Source organism: Cherax quadricarinatus, chromosome 48, assembly GCF_038502225.1.
Source record: "Cherax quadricarinatus isolate ZL_2023a chromosome 48, ASM3850222v1, whole genome shotgun sequence".
NCBI lineage: Eukaryota > Metazoa > Arthropoda > Malacostraca > Decapoda > Parastacidae > Cherax > Cherax quadricarinatus.
In genome coordinates, this window is record NC_091339.1 from 4,427,640 (window position 1) to 4,445,958 (window position 18,319).

General features: G+C 45.2%; 1 protein-coding gene across 8 annotated transcripts in view; it reads left to right on the forward strand.

Moving 5' to 3' along the window:
- Positions 1-18,319, forward strand: part of LOC128696147 (protein lin-10) — a 921,476-nt gene that overhangs the window by 595,143 nt on the left and 308,014 nt on the right. The gene's annotated exons all lie outside the window — the stretch shown is intronic.

Consider the following 18,319-nt stretch of genomic DNA (forward strand, 5'->3'; position numbering starts at 1 on the left):
TCACTCTGACAACATTCACTCTGAGAACATTCACTCTGGCAACATTCACTTTGACAACATTCACTTTGACAACATTCACTCTGGCAACATTCACTTTGACAACATTCACTCTGACAACATTCACTTTGACAACATTCACTCTGACAACATTCACTCTGACAACATTCACTTTGACAACATTCACTTTGTTAACATTCACTCTGACAACATTCACTCTGACAACATTCACTCTGACAACATTCACTTTGACAACATTCACTCTGACAACATTCACACTGACAACATTCACTTTGACAACATTCACTCTGACAACATCCACTTTGACAACATTCACTCTGACAACATTCACTCTGACAACATTCACTTTGACAACATTCACTTTGACAACATTCACTCTGGCAACATTCACTTTGACAACATTCACTTTGACAACATTCAATCTGACAACATTCACTCTGACAACATTCACATTGACAACATTCACTTCGACAACATCCACTTTGACAACATTCACTCTGACAACATTCACTTTGACAACATCCACTTTGACAACATTCACTTTGACAACATTCACTCTGACAACATTCACTTTGACAACATTCACTTTGACAACATTCACTTTGACAACATTCACTTTGACAACATTCACTTTGACAACATTCACTCTGGCAACATTCACTTTGACAACATTCACTCTGACAACATTCACTCTGACAACATTCACTTTGACAACATCCACTTTGACAACATTCACTTTGACAACATTCACTCTGACAACATTCACTCTGACAACATTCACTTTGACAACATTCACTTTGACAACATTCACTCTGACAACATTCACTCTGAGAACATTCACTCTGGCAACATTCACTTTGACAACATTCACTTTGACAACATTCACTCTGACAACATTCACTCTGAGAACATTCACTCTGGCAACATTCACTTTGACAACATTCACTCTGACAACATTCACTTTGACAACATTCACTTTGACAACATTCACTCTGGCAACATTCACTTTGACAACATTCACTTTGACAACATTCACTTTGACAACATTCACTCTGACAACATTCACTCTGACAACATTCACTCTGGCAACATTAACTTTGACAACATTCACTTTGACAACATTCACTCTAGCAACATTCACTTTGACAACATTCACTCTGACAACATTCACTCTGACAACATTCACTCTGACAACATTCACTCTGACAACATTCACTTTGACAACATTCACTTTGACAACATTCACTCTGACAACATTCACTCTGAGAACATTCACTCTGGCAACATTCACTTTGACAACATTCACTTTGACAACATTCACTTTGACAACATTCACTCTGACAACATTCACTCTGACAACATTCACTTTGACAGCATTCACTTTGACAACATTCACTCTGACAACATTCACTTTGACAACATTCACTTTGACAACATTCACTTTGACAACATTCACTTTGACAACATTCACTCTGAGAACATTCACTCTGGCAACATTTACTTTGACAACATTCACTTTGACAACATTCACTTTGACAACATTCACTCTGGCAACATTCACTTTGACAACATTCACTCTGACAACATTCACTTTGACAACATTCACTTTGACAACATTCACTTTGACAACATTCACTTTGACAACATTCACTCTGACAACATTCACTCTGAGAACATTCACTCTGGCAACATTCACTTTGACAACATTCACTTTGACAACATTCACTCTGACAACATTCACTTTGACAACATTCACTTTGACAACATTCACTTTGACAACATTCACTTTGGCAACATTCACTTTGACAACATTCACTTTGACAACATTCACTCTGACAACATTCACGCTGACAACATTCACTTTGACAACATTCACTTTGACAACATTCACTTTGACAACATTCACTCTGGCAACATTCACTCTGACAACATTCACTCTGACAACATTCACTCTGACAACATTCACTCTGGCAACATTCACTCTGACAACATTCACTCTGACAACATTCACTCTGGCAACATTCACTCTGACAACATTCACTCTGACAACATTCACTCTGACAACATTCACTCTGACAACATTCACTTTGACAACATTCACTCTGACAACATTCACTCTGGCAACATTCACTTTGACAACATTCACTCTGACAGCATTCACTTTGACAACATTCACTTTGACAACATTCACTTTGACAACATTCACTCTGGCAACATTCACTCTGACAACATTCACTCTGGCAACATTCACTCTGACAACATTCACTTTGGCAACATTCACTTTGACAACATTCACTTTGGCAACATTCACTTTGACAACATTCACTTTGACAACATTCACTTTGACAACATTCACTTTGACAACATTCACTCTGACAACATTCACTGACAACATTCACTGACAACATTCACTCTGACAACATTCACTCTGACAACATTCACTCTGACAACATTCACTCTGGCAACATTCACTCTGACAACATTCACTCAGACATCATTCACTGACATCATTCACTCTGACAACATTCACTGTGACAACATTTACACAGACAACATTCACTCTGACATCATTCACTCTGACAACATTCACTCTAACATTCACTCTGACAACATTCAACATTCACTTTGACAACATTCACTTTGACAACATTCACTTTTACAACATTCACCCTGACAACATTCACTTTGACAACATTCACCTTGACAACATTCATTCTGACAACATTCACTCTGACAACATTCACTTTGACAACATTTACACCGACAACATTCACTCTGACAACATTCACTTTGACAACATTCACTCTGACAACATTCATTCTGACAACATTCACTCTGGCAACATTCACTTTGACAACATTCACTCTGACAACATTCACTTTGACAACATTCACTGACAACATTCACTTTGACAACATTCTCTGGTACATCAAAAATGATTTGGTCAGATTTCCTGTGTAAAGTTCGTAGTCGCCTTCCACCACTTGTCGGAGTCATTATACATTCATTATACTCCTCAGATATGACAGCTAAACAATGAGACAATTGTTCAACATTTGGGAATCTCTATGAAGGAAACGTTTCGCCAATCAGTGGCTTCGTCAGTTCAGTACAAAGAACGGTGGAAAGAAAGGAATAGTTTGATGTAATCAGTCCCTCAGTCTGGAATCAGTGTGTTCAGTCTATTAATCTTCAGGATTGAAGGTGACTTGATGTAGGTAGGTGACCTACTTAAGACCTGAAGGTAAGTGACCTACTTAAGACCTGAAGGTAGGTGACCTACTTAAGACCTGAAGGTAAGTGACCTACTTAAGACCTGAAGGTAGGTGACCTACTTAAGACCTGAAGGTAAGTGACCTACTTAAGAACTGAAGGTAGGTGACCTACTTAAGACCTGAAGGTAGGTGACCTACTTAAGACCTGAAGGTAGGTGACCTACTTAAGACCTGAAGGTAAGTGACCTACTTAAGACCTGAAGGTAAGTGACCTACTTAAGACCTGAAGGTAAGTGACCTACTTAAGACCTGAAGGTAGGTGACCTACTGAAGGAAGATGACCTACTGTGGGAAGGTGACCTGGGAATTTTCACACCCAGGAACTTAAAAAAATATCTATGGAACTTTGAAACACAGGAACCTCAAAAGTTAAGGAACTTTGAAACACAGGAACCTCAAAAGTTCTAAGGAACTTTGAAGTAACGACACAGGAACTTCAAAAAATCTAAGGAACTTTGAAGTAACAACACAGGAACTTCAAAAAATCTAAGGAACTTTGAAGTAACAACACAGGAACTTCAAAAAATCTAAGGAACTTTGAAGTAACAACACAGGAACTTCAAAAAATCTAAGGAACTTTGAAGTAACAACACAGGAACTTCAAAAGTTCTAAGGAACTTTGAAGTAACAACACAGGAACTTCAAAAGATCTAAGGAACTTTGAAGTAACAACACAGGAACTTCAAAAAATCTAAGGAACTTTGAAGTAACAACACAGGAACTTCAAAAAATCTAAGGAACTTTGAAGTAACAACACAGGAACTTCAAAAGATCTAAGGAACTTTGAAGTAACAACACAGGAACTTCAAAAAATCTAAGGAACTTTGAAGTAACAACACAGGAACTTCAAAAGATCTAAGGAACTTTGAAGTAACAACACAGGAACTTCAAAAAATCTAAGGAACTTTGAAGTAACAACACAGGAACTTCAAAAAAATCTAAGGAACTTTGAAGTAACAACACAGGAACTTCAAAAGATCTAAGGAACTTTGAAGTAACAACACAGGAACTTCAAAAAAATCTAAGGAACTTTGAAGTAACAACACAGGAACTTCAAAAAAATCTAAGGAACTTTGAAGTAACAACACAGGAACTTCAAAAAAATCTAAGGAACTTTGAAGTAACAACACAGGAACTTCAAAAAAATCTAAGGAACTTTGAAGTAACAACACAGGAACTTCAAAAAAATCTAAGGAACTTTGAAGTAACAACACAGGAACTTCAAAAAAATCTAAGGAACTTTGAAGTAACAACACAGGAACTTCAAAAGATCTAAGGAACTTTGAAGTAACAACACAGGAACTTCAAAAAAATCTAAGGAACTTTGAAGTAACAACACAGGAACTTCAAAAAAATCTAAGGAACTTTGAAGTAACAACACAGGAACTTCAAAAAAATCTAAGGAACTTTGAAGTAACAACACAGGAACTTCAAAAAAATCTAAGGAACTTTGAAGTAACAACACAGGAACTTCAAAAAAATCTAAGGAACTTTGAAGTAACAACACAGGAACTTCAAAAGATCTAGGGAATATTTGGAACAATTTAAAAAGTAGAGGAACTTGTAGTAAAACTGAACACTATAAGTGTTGTGTTCTTAGAGACTCAAACTCCCTCCCTCCCTCCTTCCTTCCCTCCTTCCCTCCCTCCCTCTCTCTCTCCCTCCCTCCCTCCCTCCCTCTTCAGTGTTATTACCTGGGTGGGAGTGACACACTGAGGTGCAAAACCAATACTGACTGTTGAATTATTCATGTCTTGGTGCACATTCTAGACCTCCCTTCCATCCCCCTCCCACCCACCCTCCCTCTCTCTCTCCCTCCCTCCCTCCCTCCTTCCCTCCCTCCTTCCCTCCCTCCTTCCCTCCCTCCCTCTCTCCCTCTCTCCCCTCCCTCCCTCCCTCCCTCTTCCCACCCTCCCTCCCTCCCTCTCCTCCCCCTCCCACCCACCCACCCACCCTCCCTCTCTCTCTCCCTCCCTCCCTCCCTCCTTCCCTCCCTCCTTCCCTCCCTCCTTCCCTCCCTCCCTCTCTCCCTCTCTCCCTCCCTCCCTCCCTCTCTCTTCAGTGTTATTACCTGGGTGGGAGTGACACACTGAGGTGCAAAACCAATACTGACTGTTGAATTATTCATGTCTTGGTGCACATTCTAGACCTCCCTTCCATCCCCCTCCCACCCACCCACCCACCCTCCCTCTCTCTCTCCCTCCCCTCCCTCCCTCCTTCCCTCCCTCCTTCCCTCCCTCCTTCCCTCCCTCCCTCTCTCCCTCTCTCCCTCCCTCCCTCCCTCTCTCTTCAGTGTTATTACCTGGGTGGGAGTGACACACTGAGGTGCAAAACCAATACTGACTGTTGAATTATTCATGTCTTGGTGCACATTCTAGACCTCCCTTCCATCCCCCTCCCACCCACCCACCCACCCTCCCTCTCTCTCTCCCTCCCTCCCTCCCTCCTTCCCTCCCTCCTTCCCTCCCTCCTTCCCTCCCTCCCTCTCTCTATCTCTCCCTCCTTCCCTCCCTCTCTCTTCAGTGTTATTACCTGGGTGGGAGTGACACACTGAGGTGCAAAACCAATACTGACTGTTGAATTATTCATGTCTTGGTGCACATTCTAGACCTCCCTTCCATCCCCCTCCCACCCACCCACCCACCCTCCCTCTCTCTCTCCCTCCTACCCTCCCTCTCTCTCCCTCCCTCCCTCCCTCCCTCCCCTCCCTCCCTCCCTCCCTCTTCAGTGTTATTACCTGGGTGGGAGTGACACACTGAGGTGCAAAACCAATACTGACTGTTGAATTATTCATGTCTTGGTGCACATTCTAGACCTCCCTTCCATCCCCCTCCCACCCACCCACCCACCCTCCCTCTCTCTCTCCCTCCCTCCCTCCCTCCTTCCCTCCCTCCTTCCCTCCCTCCTTCCCTCCCTCCCTCTCTCCCTCTCTCCCTCCCTCCCTCCCCCTCTCTCTTCAGTGTTATTACCTGGGTGGGAGTGACACACTGAGGTGCAAAACCAATACTGACTGTTGAATTATTCATGTCTTGGTGCACATTCTAGACCTCCCTTCCCTCCCCCTCCCACCCACCCACCCACCCTCCCTCTCTCTCTCCCTCCCTCCCTCCCTCCTTCCCTCCCTCCTTCCCTCCCTCCTTCCCTCCCTCCCTCTCTCCCTCTCTCCCTCCCTCCCTCCCTCTCTCTTCAGTGTTATTACCTGGGTGGGAGTGACACACTGAGGTGCAAAACCCTGACTGTTGAATTATTCATGTCTTGGTGCACATTCTAGACCTCCCTTCATCCCCCTCCCACCCACCCACCCACCCTCCCTCTCTCCTCCCTCCCTCCCTCCCTCCCTCTTCAGTGTTATTACCTGGGTGGGAGTGACACACTGAGGTGCAAAACCAATACTGACTGTTGAATTATTCATGTCTGGGTGCACAGTCTAGACCTCCCTTCCAGCCCCCTCCCACCCACCCACCCACCCTCCCTCGCTCTCTCCCTCCCTCCCTCCCTCCTTCCCTCCCTCCTTCCCTCCCTCCTTCCCTCCCTCCCTCTCTCCCTCTCTCCCTCCCTCCCTCCCTCTCTCTTCAGTGTTATTACCTGGGTGGGAGTGACACACTGAGGTGCAAAACCAATACTGACTGTTGAATTATTCATGTCTTGGTGCACATTCTAGACCTCCCTTCCATCCCCCTCCCACCCACCCACCCACCCTCCCTCTCTCTCTCCCTACCTCCCTCCCTCCTTCCCTCCCTCCTTCCCTCCCTCCTTCCCTCCCTCCCTCTCTCCCTCTCTCCCTCCCTCCCTCCCTCTCTCTTCAGTGTTATTACCTGGGTGGGAGTGACACACTGAGGTGCAAAACCAATACTGACTGTTGAATTATTCATGTCTTGGTGCACATTCTAGACCTCCCTTCCATCCCCCTCCCACCCACCCACCCACCCTCCCTCTCTCTCTCCCTCCCTCCCTCCCTCCTTCCCTCCCTCCTTCCCTCCCTCCTTCCCTCCCTCCCTCTCTCCCTCTCTCCCTCCCTCCCTCCCTCCCTCTTCAGTGTTATTACCTGGGTGGGAGTGACACACTGAGGTGCAAAACCAATACTGACTGTTGAATTATTCATGTCTTGGTGCACATTCTAGACCTCCCTTCCATCCCCCTCCCACCCACCCACCCACCCTCCCTCTCTCTCTCCCTCCCTCCCTCCCTCCTTCCCTCCCTCCTTCCCTCCCTCCCTCTCTCCCTCCCTCTCCCTCCCTCCCTCCCTCCCTCCCTCTCTCTTCAGTGTTATTACCTGGGTGGGAGTGACACACTGAGGTGCAAAACCAATACTGACTGTTGAATTATTCATGTCTTGGTGCCCATTCTAGACCTCCCTTCCATCCCCCTCCCACCCACCCACCCACCCTCCCTCTCTCTCTCCCTCCCTCCCTCCCTCCTTCCCTCCCTCCTTCCCTCCCTCCTTCCCTCCCTCCCTCTCTCCCTCTCTCCCTCCCTCCCTCCCTCTCTCTTCAGTGTTATTACCTGGGTGGGAGTGACACACTGAGGTGCAAAACCAATACTGACTGTTGAATTATTCATGTCTTGGTGCACATTCTAGACCTCCCTTCCATCCCCCTCCCACCCACCCACCCACCCTCCCTCTCTCTCTCCCTCCCTCCCTCCCTCCCTCTTCAGTGTTATTACCTGGGTGGGAGTGACACACTGAGGTGCAAAACCAATACTGACTGTTGAATTATTCATGTCTTGGTGCACATTCTAGACCTCCCTTCCATCCCCCTCCCACCCACCCACCCACCCTCCCTCTCTCTCTCCCTCCCTCCCTCCCTCCTTCCCTCCCTCCTTCCCTCCCTCCTTCCCTCCCTCCCTCTCTCCCTCTCTCCCTCCCTCCCTCCCTCTCTCTTCAGTGTTATTACCTGGGTGGGAGTGACACACTGAGGTGCAAAACCAATACTGACTGTTGAATTATTCATGTCTTGGTGCACATTCTAGACCTCCCTTCCATCCCCCTCCCACCCACCCACCCACCCTCCCTCTCTCTCTCCCTCCCTCCCTCCCTCCTTCCCTCCCTCCTTCCCTCCCTCCTTCCCTCCCTCCCTCTCTCCCTCTCTCCCTCCCTCCCTCCCTCTCTCTTCAGTGTTATTACCTGGGTGGGAGTGACACACTGAGGTGCAAAACCAATACTGACTGTTGAATTATTCATGTCTTGGTGCACATTCTAGACCTCCCTTCCCTCCCCCGCCCCCCCACCCACCCACCCTCCCTCTCTCTCTCCCTCCCTCCCTCCCTCCTTCCCTCCCTCCGTCCCGCCCTCCGTCCCTCCCTCCCTCGCTCCCTCTCTCCCGCCCTCCCTCCCTCCCTCTTCAGTGTTATTACCTGGGTGGGAGTGACACACTGAGGTGCAAAACCAATACTGACTGTTGAATTATTCATGTCTTGGTGCACATTCTAGACCTCCCTTCCATCCCCCTCCCACCCACCCACCCACCCTCCCTCTCTCCCTCCCTCCCTCCCTCCCTCCCTCCCTCCCACCCACCCTCTCCCTCCCTCCCTCCCTCCCTCCCTCTCTCCCTCCCTCCCTCCCTCTCTCCCTCCCTCCCTCCCTCCCTCCCTCCCACCCTCCCTCCCTCCCTCCCACCCACCCTCCCTCCCTCCCTCCCTCCCTCCCTCCCTCCCTCCCTCCCTCCCACCCACCCTCTCTCCCTCCCTCCCTCCCTCCCTCCCACCCTCCCTCCCTCCCTCCCACCCACCCTCCCTCCCTCCCTCCCTCCCTCCCACCCACCCTCCCTCCCTCCCTCCCTCCCACCCTCCCTCCCTCCCTCCCTCCCTCCCTCCCACCCACCCTCTCTCCCTCCCTCCCTCCCTCTCTCCCTCCCTCCCTCCCTCCCACCCTCCCTCCCTCCCTCCCTCCCACCCACCCTCCCTCCCTCCCTCCCACCCACCCTCTCTCCCTCCCTCCCTCCCTCCCTCCCTCCCTCCCTCCCTCTCTCCCTCCCTCCCTCCCTCCCACCCACCCTCCCTCCCACCCTCCCTCCCTCTCTCCCTCCCACCCTCCCTCCCTCCCTCCCTCCCACCCACCCTCTCTCCCTCCCTCCCTCCCTCTCTCCCTCCCTCCCTCCCTCCCACCCTCCCTCCCTCCCTCCCTCCCACCCACCCTCTCTCCCTCCCTCTCTTCCTCCCTCCCTCTCTCCCTCCCACCCTCCCTCCCTCCCTCCCTCCCACCCACCCTCTCTCCCTCCCTCCCTCCCTCCCTCCCTCTCTCCCTCCCTCCCTCCCTCCCTCCCACCCTCCCTCCCTCTCTCCCTCCCACCCTCCCTCCCTCCCTCCCTCCCACCCACCCTCTCTCCCTCCCTCCCTCCCTCCCTCACTCCCTCCCTCCCTCCCTCCCTCTCTCCCTCCCACCCTCCCTCCCTCCCTCCCTCCCACCCACCCTCTCTCCCTCCCTCCCTCCCTCCCTCCCTCTCTCCCTCCCTCCCTCCCTCCCTCCCACCCTCCCTCCCTCCCTCCCTCCCTCCCACCCACCCTCCCTCCCTCCCTCCCTCCCTCCCTCCCTCTCCTTCCTAAGTTTCTGCTATTTAACAGTCTCTTTATCTAGTAGTCTCTCACTGTCGTACCTAACAGTCTCCTATGACAGGTGTCTCGAGTCTTCCTTCCCCTGTAGCCTGGCTCTGGTCAGCCAGACTGTTGCTGCTGGCGGCTTTCTGGCCCACATGCCCATCATAGCCTGGTTGATCTGACACTTGGTGGAGGTAGTGATCCACTTTCCTTTTGAGGATTTCTACACTTGTTCCTGGAATATTTGTAATACATATATAGGTAGTATGATCTGGTACTGTCATATGGGGTTCGAAACGTGGATGGGGTAAGAACACTCACGTAGGCTGGTTAGTACGTATAATTATATCGGAAAGTATGGGAAGCACCAGGCCGCCCTGCCTCTCTCTGCTCTCTATCTCAGACTAACCCACCAGTGAAGTCAGGGGGTGAGCGGCATTCAAAAACATGCTATGGTCAGCAGCAACGTGAATAACAGTCAGTGATGCACACAGACGGTTGGTAGTGAGTCATACTACTGGTAACTGGTAACTGGTACTACTGAGAGCTCGGCGACGCTAACGTACGTCGTCCGACATACAGCTAATACAAACTAGAGATGGCAGGTGTACTGCTTGGGCTGATTCTATACAGTGTCAAAGTACACAACAATTGAATATTATAACATACATAAGTAGAATATTGGAACAGCTTACGTAATTGACTATAATGAAACTTACTGTAATGAAACTGTAATGCAATACAAGGTATGATAATTAAGGCACATGAAATAGGAGAATTTTTTTCCTGGATAGAGGCATGGTTGACAAATAGGCAGCAGAGGGTTTGCATAAATGGGGAGAAATCAGAGTGGGGAAGCGTCACGAGCGGTGTTCCACAGGGGTCAGTGCTGGGCCCCCTGCTGTTCACAATCTACATAAACGACATAGATGAGGGCATAAAGAGCGACATCGGCAAGTTTGCCGATGACACCAAAATAGGCCGTCGAATTCATTCTGACGAGGACATTCGAGCACTCCAGGAAGATTTGAATAGACTGATGCAGTGGTCGGAGAAGTGGCAGATGCAGTTTAATATAGACAAATGCAAAGTTCTAAATGTTGGACAGGACAATAACCATGCCACATATAAACTAAATAATGTAGATCTTAATATTACGGATTGCGAAAAAGACTTAGGAGTTCTGGTTAGCAGTAATCTGAAACCAAGACAACAGTGCATAAGTGTTCGCAATAAAGCTAACAGAATCCTTGGCTTCGTATCAAGAAGCATAAATAATAAGAGTACTCAGGTTGTTCTTCAACTCTTTATATCCTTGGTTAGACCTCATTTAGATTATGCTGCTCAGTTTTGGTCACCGTATTACAGAATGGATATAAATGCTCTGGGAAAACATAAAAGTTGATCCCATGTATCAGAAATCTTCCTTATGAGGTTAGACTGAGAGCCCTGAATCTGCACTCTCTACAAAGGCGTAGAATCAGGGGGGATATGATTGAGGTGTATAAATGTAAAACAGGAATAAATAAAGGGGATGTAAATAACGTGCTGAAAATATCTTGCCTAGACAGGACTCGTAGCAATGGTTTTAAGTTGGAAAAATTCAGATTCAGGAAGGATATAGGAAAGCACTGGTTTGGTAATAGAGTTGTGGATGAGTGGAACAAACTCCCAAGTACAGTTATAGAGGCTAAAATGTCGTGTAGTTTTAAAAATAGGTTAGATAAATACATGAGTGGATGTGGGTGGGTGTGAGTTGGACCTGATTAGCTTGTGCTACTAGGTCAGTTGCCGTGTTCCTTCCTTAAGTGAATGTGACCTGACATGACTAGGTTGGGGCGTTGGCTTAAGCCGGTAGGAGACTTGGACCTGCCTCGCATGAGCCAGTAGGCCTGCTGCAGTGTTCCTTCTTTCTTATGTCCTTATGTTCTTATATGTAGGTAGTATGTATGATCTAGTACCGTGTGATATATGTAGATAGTATGTATGATCTAGTACCGTGTGATATATGTAGGTAGTATGTTCAGCTTAAAAGAGAAGTAAAAAAGGGGATTAGAAAGGCTAAACGTGACTATGAAATTAGAGGATCGACACCATGCCCTGGGGACAGTTGGTCCCAAAGATGAGGGGGTACTTGTGCCTCCTCCCATGGGAGACTTAGGTCTCAGACACTCCCAAGACATGTGTAAGAATGGTATATAATACCGACAAGATGAAATTAAGACACATGTGCAACATCTGGGTATCTTTAATGAAGACGTTTCGCCAGCCAGTGGCTTTATCAATACAAATTCTAGGACATAACTTGAAGACAGTAGGACTATATACAGAAGATGAGGTAATCAGTCCCTCAACCTAGGAGTAGATGCGAAGAGCACCGCAGTCGTGGAGATTCTCAGATTGTCAGACACTGCAACATCATGGAATCTTGATTCTGAGGACATGTATAACCTTCTCGGCTACGACGACTACTACTACAACTAACCCATCTCTTTGGGAAGGACCTACTTCCACTGGGGAATCCCGCCGACCAGTGACTATGCCCTCGTCTGCTACACCTGACGTTACTATATAAACGCCAGGCTCCTTGCTTCTGCTTCAGAATCTCCACGACTGCGGTGCTCTTCGCATCTACTCCTAGGTTGAGGGACTGATTACCTCATCTTCTGTATATAGTCCTACTGTCTTCAAGTTATGTCCTAGAATTTGTATTGATAAAGCCACTGGTTGGCGAAACGTCTTCATTAAAGATACCCAGATGTTACACATGTGTCTTAATTTCACTCCCAAGACAGTTGTTAGGTAAGACACATATGCAACAGTTAGGTATCTTTATTTCGAAACGTTTCGCCTACACAGTAGGCTTCTTCAGTCGAGTACAGAAAAGTTGATAGAAGCATCGTCTTCAAGTCTCTTCTGCTTCTATCAACTTTTCTGTACTCGACTGAAGAAGCCTACTGTGTAGGCGAAACGTTTCGAAATAAAGATCCCTAACTGTTGCATATGTGTCTTACCTAACAACCTGTCGGTATTTTATACCATTTTAATGTTTACTCCCAAGACAGGGAGCCAAGGCCGGGCCACCACTTGGAAAAGGCCTGGGCCGGGAGAATACCGGCGAATCTTTAATAATAATAATAATAATAATAATAATAATAATAATAATAATATGAAATTAGAGTTGCTAATGAATCAAAGACTAATCCAAAGGGGTTCTTTCAAGTGTATATGAGTAAGGTGAAGGATAAAGTAGGACCTCTGAAAACTGGGAATGGACAGCTGACGGATAACGAACTGGAAATGTGTTCCTTATTTAATGACTATTTTTTGTCAGTTTTTACACAGGAAGATGTAAATGAGATTCCAGAAATTAACAATTATTTAATTCCTGATGAATTTAAATTAACTAATATTACTGTCACGAAGGACATGGTTATTAAACAGATAGACAAACTGAAGCAAAATAAGTCCCCGGGACCCGATGAGTTGTTAAGAACATAAGAAAGGAGGATCACTGCAGCAGGCCTGTTGGCCCATACTAGGTAGGTCCTTTACAGTCCATCCCACTAACAAAACATTTGCCCAACCCAATTTTAATGCTACCCTAGAAATAATCTCTGATAACTCTATCTACTCATTTGCAAGTCCCAATCAGATCCAACCCCTCTCACTCATGTATTTATCCAATCTAAATTTGAAACTACCCAAAGTCCTAGCCTCAATAACCCAACTAGGTAGACTGTTCCACTCATCAACTACCCTATTTCCAAACCAATACTTTCCTATGTCCTTTCTAAATCTAAACTTGTCTAATTTAAATCCATTACTGCGGGTTCTCTCTTGGAGAGACATCCTCAAGACCTTATTAATATCCCCTTTATTAATACCTATCTTCCACTTATACACTTCGATCAGGTCTCCCCTCATTCTTCGTCTAACAAGTGAATGTAACTTAAGAGTCTTCAATCTTTCTTCATAAGGAAGATTTCTAATGCTATGTATTAATTTAGTCATCCTACGCTGAATGTTTTCTAACGAATTTATGTCCATTCTGTAATATGGAGACCAGAATTGAGCTGCATAGTCTAGGTGAGGCCTTACTAATGATGTATAAAGCTGCAGTATGACCTCTGGACTTCTGTTGCTTACACTTCTTGATATAAATCCCAGTAATCTATTTGCCTTATTACGTACGCTTAGGCATTGCTGTCTTGGTTTAAGGTTGCTGCTCACCATAACCCCCCAAGTCCTTTTCACAATCTGTATGGCTAAGTTCTACATCATTTAACTTATAAATTCTATGGTTATGGACACTCCCGAGCTTCAGAACCTTGCATTTATCTACATTGAACTGCATCTGCCACTTTTCTGACCAAGAATAGAGTTTGTTTAAATCCTCCTGAAGTTCCATAACATCTACGTTTGAATCAATTATCCTACCTATCTTTGTGTCATCGGCGAATTTGCTCATATCACTAGTAATTCCCTCATCAAGATCATTGATATATATTATAAACAACAACGGGCCCAAGACTGATCCCTGTGGAATGCCACTTGTTACAGATCCCCACTCGGATTTAACCCCATTTATGGACACACTCTGCTTCCTGTGTGTGAGCCATGACTCGATCCACGAGTGCACTTTTCCCCCAATGCCATGAGCTGCCACTTTCTTTAACAGTCTATGGTGCGGAACTCTTATCAAAAGCCTTACTAAAATCTAAGTAAATAATATCAAATTCTTTATCGTGGTCAACAGCCTCAAAAGCTTTACTGAAGAAAGTTAATAAATTAGTTAGACAAGACCGGCCTCTTGTGAATCCATGCTGAGTATCATTAATCAAGCTATGCTTATCGAGATGGCTTCTTATAATCTCAGCTATAATTGATTCTAGTAATTTGCCTACAATTGAGGTCAGGCTTATTGGGCGGTAATTTGACGGTAACGACTTGTCCCCTGTTTTAAAAATAGCCATCTTCCACATGTCAGACACTACACCTGTTTGAAGAGATAAATTAAAAATATTAGTTAATGGTTCACAGAGTTCCATTTTGCATTCCTTAAGAACCCTTGAAAAAACCTCATCAGGACCCGGCGACTTATTTTGCTTCAGTCTGTCTATCTGCTTCACAACCATTTCACTAGTGACTGTGATGTTACATAATTTATCTTCTTCTAGCCCACTACAAAAATTAATTACTGGAATATTGTTAGTGTCTTCCTGTGTAAAAACAGAGAAAATAATTAAAATCGAGCACATTTCATTCTCTTTGCCAGTAAGATGCCCATAGTTATTATTAAGGGGACCTATCTTATCTCTAACTTTTGTTCTATAGACCTGGAAAAAACTCTTTGGGTTAGTTTTAGAATCCCTAGCAACTTTAATTTCATAGTCCCTTTTAGCTTTTCTTATCCCCTTTCTAATGTCCCTCTTAATGTCAATATACTGATTCATAAGATGACCCTCACCTCTTTTGATACGCCTATAAATTCCTTTCTTATGCCCTAGTAGATATTTGAGCCTATTATTCATCCATTTTGGGTCATTTCTATTTGATCTAATTTCTTTATATGGGATAAACGTTCTTTGAGCAGCATGTATAGTGTTCAGAAAACTGTCATATTGATAGCTCTCTTCGTTACCCCAGTCAACAGATGATAAGTGTTCTCTAAGCCCATCGTAATCTGCTAAGCGAAAATCTGGGACTGTTACTGAGTTATCGCTACTATCGTACTTCCATTCAATGCTAAATGTAATTGATTTGTGGTAGCTAGCACCCAGTTCCTCTGAAATTTCTAAATTATTAACAAGGGATTCATTGTTTGCCAGAACTAAGTCAAGCAGGTTATTTCCCCTTGTAGATTCTGTCACAAACTGCTTCAAAAAACAATCCTGAACTACTTCTAAGAAGTTGTATGATTCTAAATTCCCAGTCAAGAAATTCCAATCAATATGACTAAAGTTAAAGTCTCCTAGAATTACTACATTATCGTGCCTTGTGGCCTTAACAGTTTCCTCCCATAGTAGTCTCCCTTGGTCCCTATCTAAGTTTGGGGGACGGTATATCACTCCTAAAATCAGTTTTTCATGCCCCTCTGAAAATTCTATCCAAACAGACTCTGTATGTGTTACTTCAGACTTAATACCCGTTTTTATGCTACAGTTCAAGCGATCTCGGACATACAATGCCACCCCACCCCCCTTCCCGATACTTCTGTCTACTTGGAACAATCTAAAACACTGAATGTGACATTCCGCAGGCATGTCCCGACTTTTTGAATTAAACCACGCCTCAGTTAAGGCAAATACATCAATGTTACCTGCTCTAGCAACTAATCTCAACTCGTCCATCTTATTCCTTGCACTACGGCAATTAGCATAATAAACATTGAAAGACTCTCCTTTCTCTTTACCCTTCCTGCTCATTTCTATTTTTCTACTAAACCTATTACTGTCCTTATCACCCAATATCACTGGCTTTTCAATATCTACCTCGTTCTGCTTATTACTAGTTCCTTTAGAACTCATAATATTACTACACTGGGACTTCACTGTTTTCCTGCCAAAACCCATACCACTAACTATTCCTAGTTTAAAGTCCTAACAGCTCCCTCCACTGCAGTTGCCAGTGCTCCCACCCCAGACCTAGATAAGTGAACCCCATCCCTGGCATACATGTCATTTCTGCCATAGAAGAGGTCCCAGTTGTCAATGAATGTTACCGCATTTTCCTTACAGTATTTGTCCAGCCAGCAATTGACACCAATTGCCCTGGACAACCATTCATTTCCAGCTCCTCTCCTTGGCAAAATACCACATATGACAGGGTTCCCACCCTTCCTCCTAATTATTTCTATTGCTGACCTATACCTGCTAATCAGGTCTTCACTCCTACGTCTGCCAACATCGTTGCCTCCAGCACTGAGACAGATAATAGGATTGCTCCCATTACCTCTCATGATGTCATCCAGACGGCTAACAATATCCTCCATCCTAGCCCCAGGAAAGCAAACTCTCTGTCTCCTACTCCTGTCCTTCAAGCAGAACGCCCTATCCATATACCTAACTTGGCTATCCCCAACAACAACAATATTCTTACCTTCCTTGGTGTCGTTCGTCGTGACGTTCCCAGTAGTCGACTCACATTCGTCGGGTAGCACTGAGAATGCATTAGATGTTTCCACGGCAGTCTCTTTCTTCGTCGTTTCTACGCTTCCATTCGTCTTCTTGATCGTCAACTTCGTTCCCTGCTGTCCAGCCACTGACCAGTTTCCTTTCTTGACCTGAGGACTCAAAACAGGAGGACTACTACGAATCTTCTTGTTTTCCTCGGTCAGTCGCCGAATCTCCATCTTCGCCATCCTCAATTCTTCCTTAAGCTGTTGGTAAAGTTGCTCGATGGAGGGCATCTTGCTTCAATTCGTAGAGAGCGCGCAAACAGGTCTTCACAGAGCTAAGTACACGTCACCACTGAGTTGTTTTCCAGGGTACTTAAGGAATGCAAGATGGAGCTTAGTCAGCCATTAACGAGTGTGTTTAATGCGTCCATCTTTACTGGTGTTGTGCCAGAATTGTAGAAGTTGGCTAATGTAGTTCCTATATTCAAATCAGAGGATAAGCCCACTCCTTCAAATTACCGTCCAATAAGCCTTACATGTATAGTGAGCAAGTTATTAGAATCAATTATAGCTGACATTATTAAAAGTCACCTTGAAGAGCATAATTTGATTAATGAATCTCAGCATGGGTTCACGAGAGATCGTTCCTGCCTGACAAATTTACTGACGTTCTTCAATAGAACATTTGAGGTAGCTGACAGTGATAAAGAATATGATATTGTTTATTTGGATTTTAGAAAAGCCTTCGATAGAGTACCTCACAAGAGACTCTTAAGAAAAGTAGTAGCTCATGGTATAGGAGGTAAAGTTCTAGCATGGATAGAGGCATGGCTTACCAATAGAAAGCAGAGAGTTACAATTAATGGGGTCAAATCTGAATGGGGATTAGTCACTAGTGGCATTCCACAAGGATCGGTTTTAGGCCTTCTCTTGTTCATAATTTACATTAATGACCTTGATGGAGGGATTACGAGTAACATGAGTAAGTTTGCTGATGATACAAAGATAGGCCATATGATTCATTCTGAGGAGGATAGCAATGAACTCCAGGAGGATTTGGACAAATTAATGTCTTGGTCTTAAAAATGGCAGATGAAGTTCAATGTGGATAAGTGTAAGGTACTAGTCCTTGGTAATGCAAATAACCCTCGAAGCTGTAAACTAGGTGAAGTAGAGCTTGATCATACAGAATGTGAAAAAGACTTGGGAGTCATGGTAAGCAGAAATCTAAAGCCAAGACAGCAGTGCCTTAGTGTGCGCAACAAGGCTAACAGATTACTTGGATTTGTCTCAAGAAGTATAAGTAACAGAAGTCCAAAAGTTATTTTACAGCTCTATACATCACTAGTGAGGCCTCATTTATATTATGCTG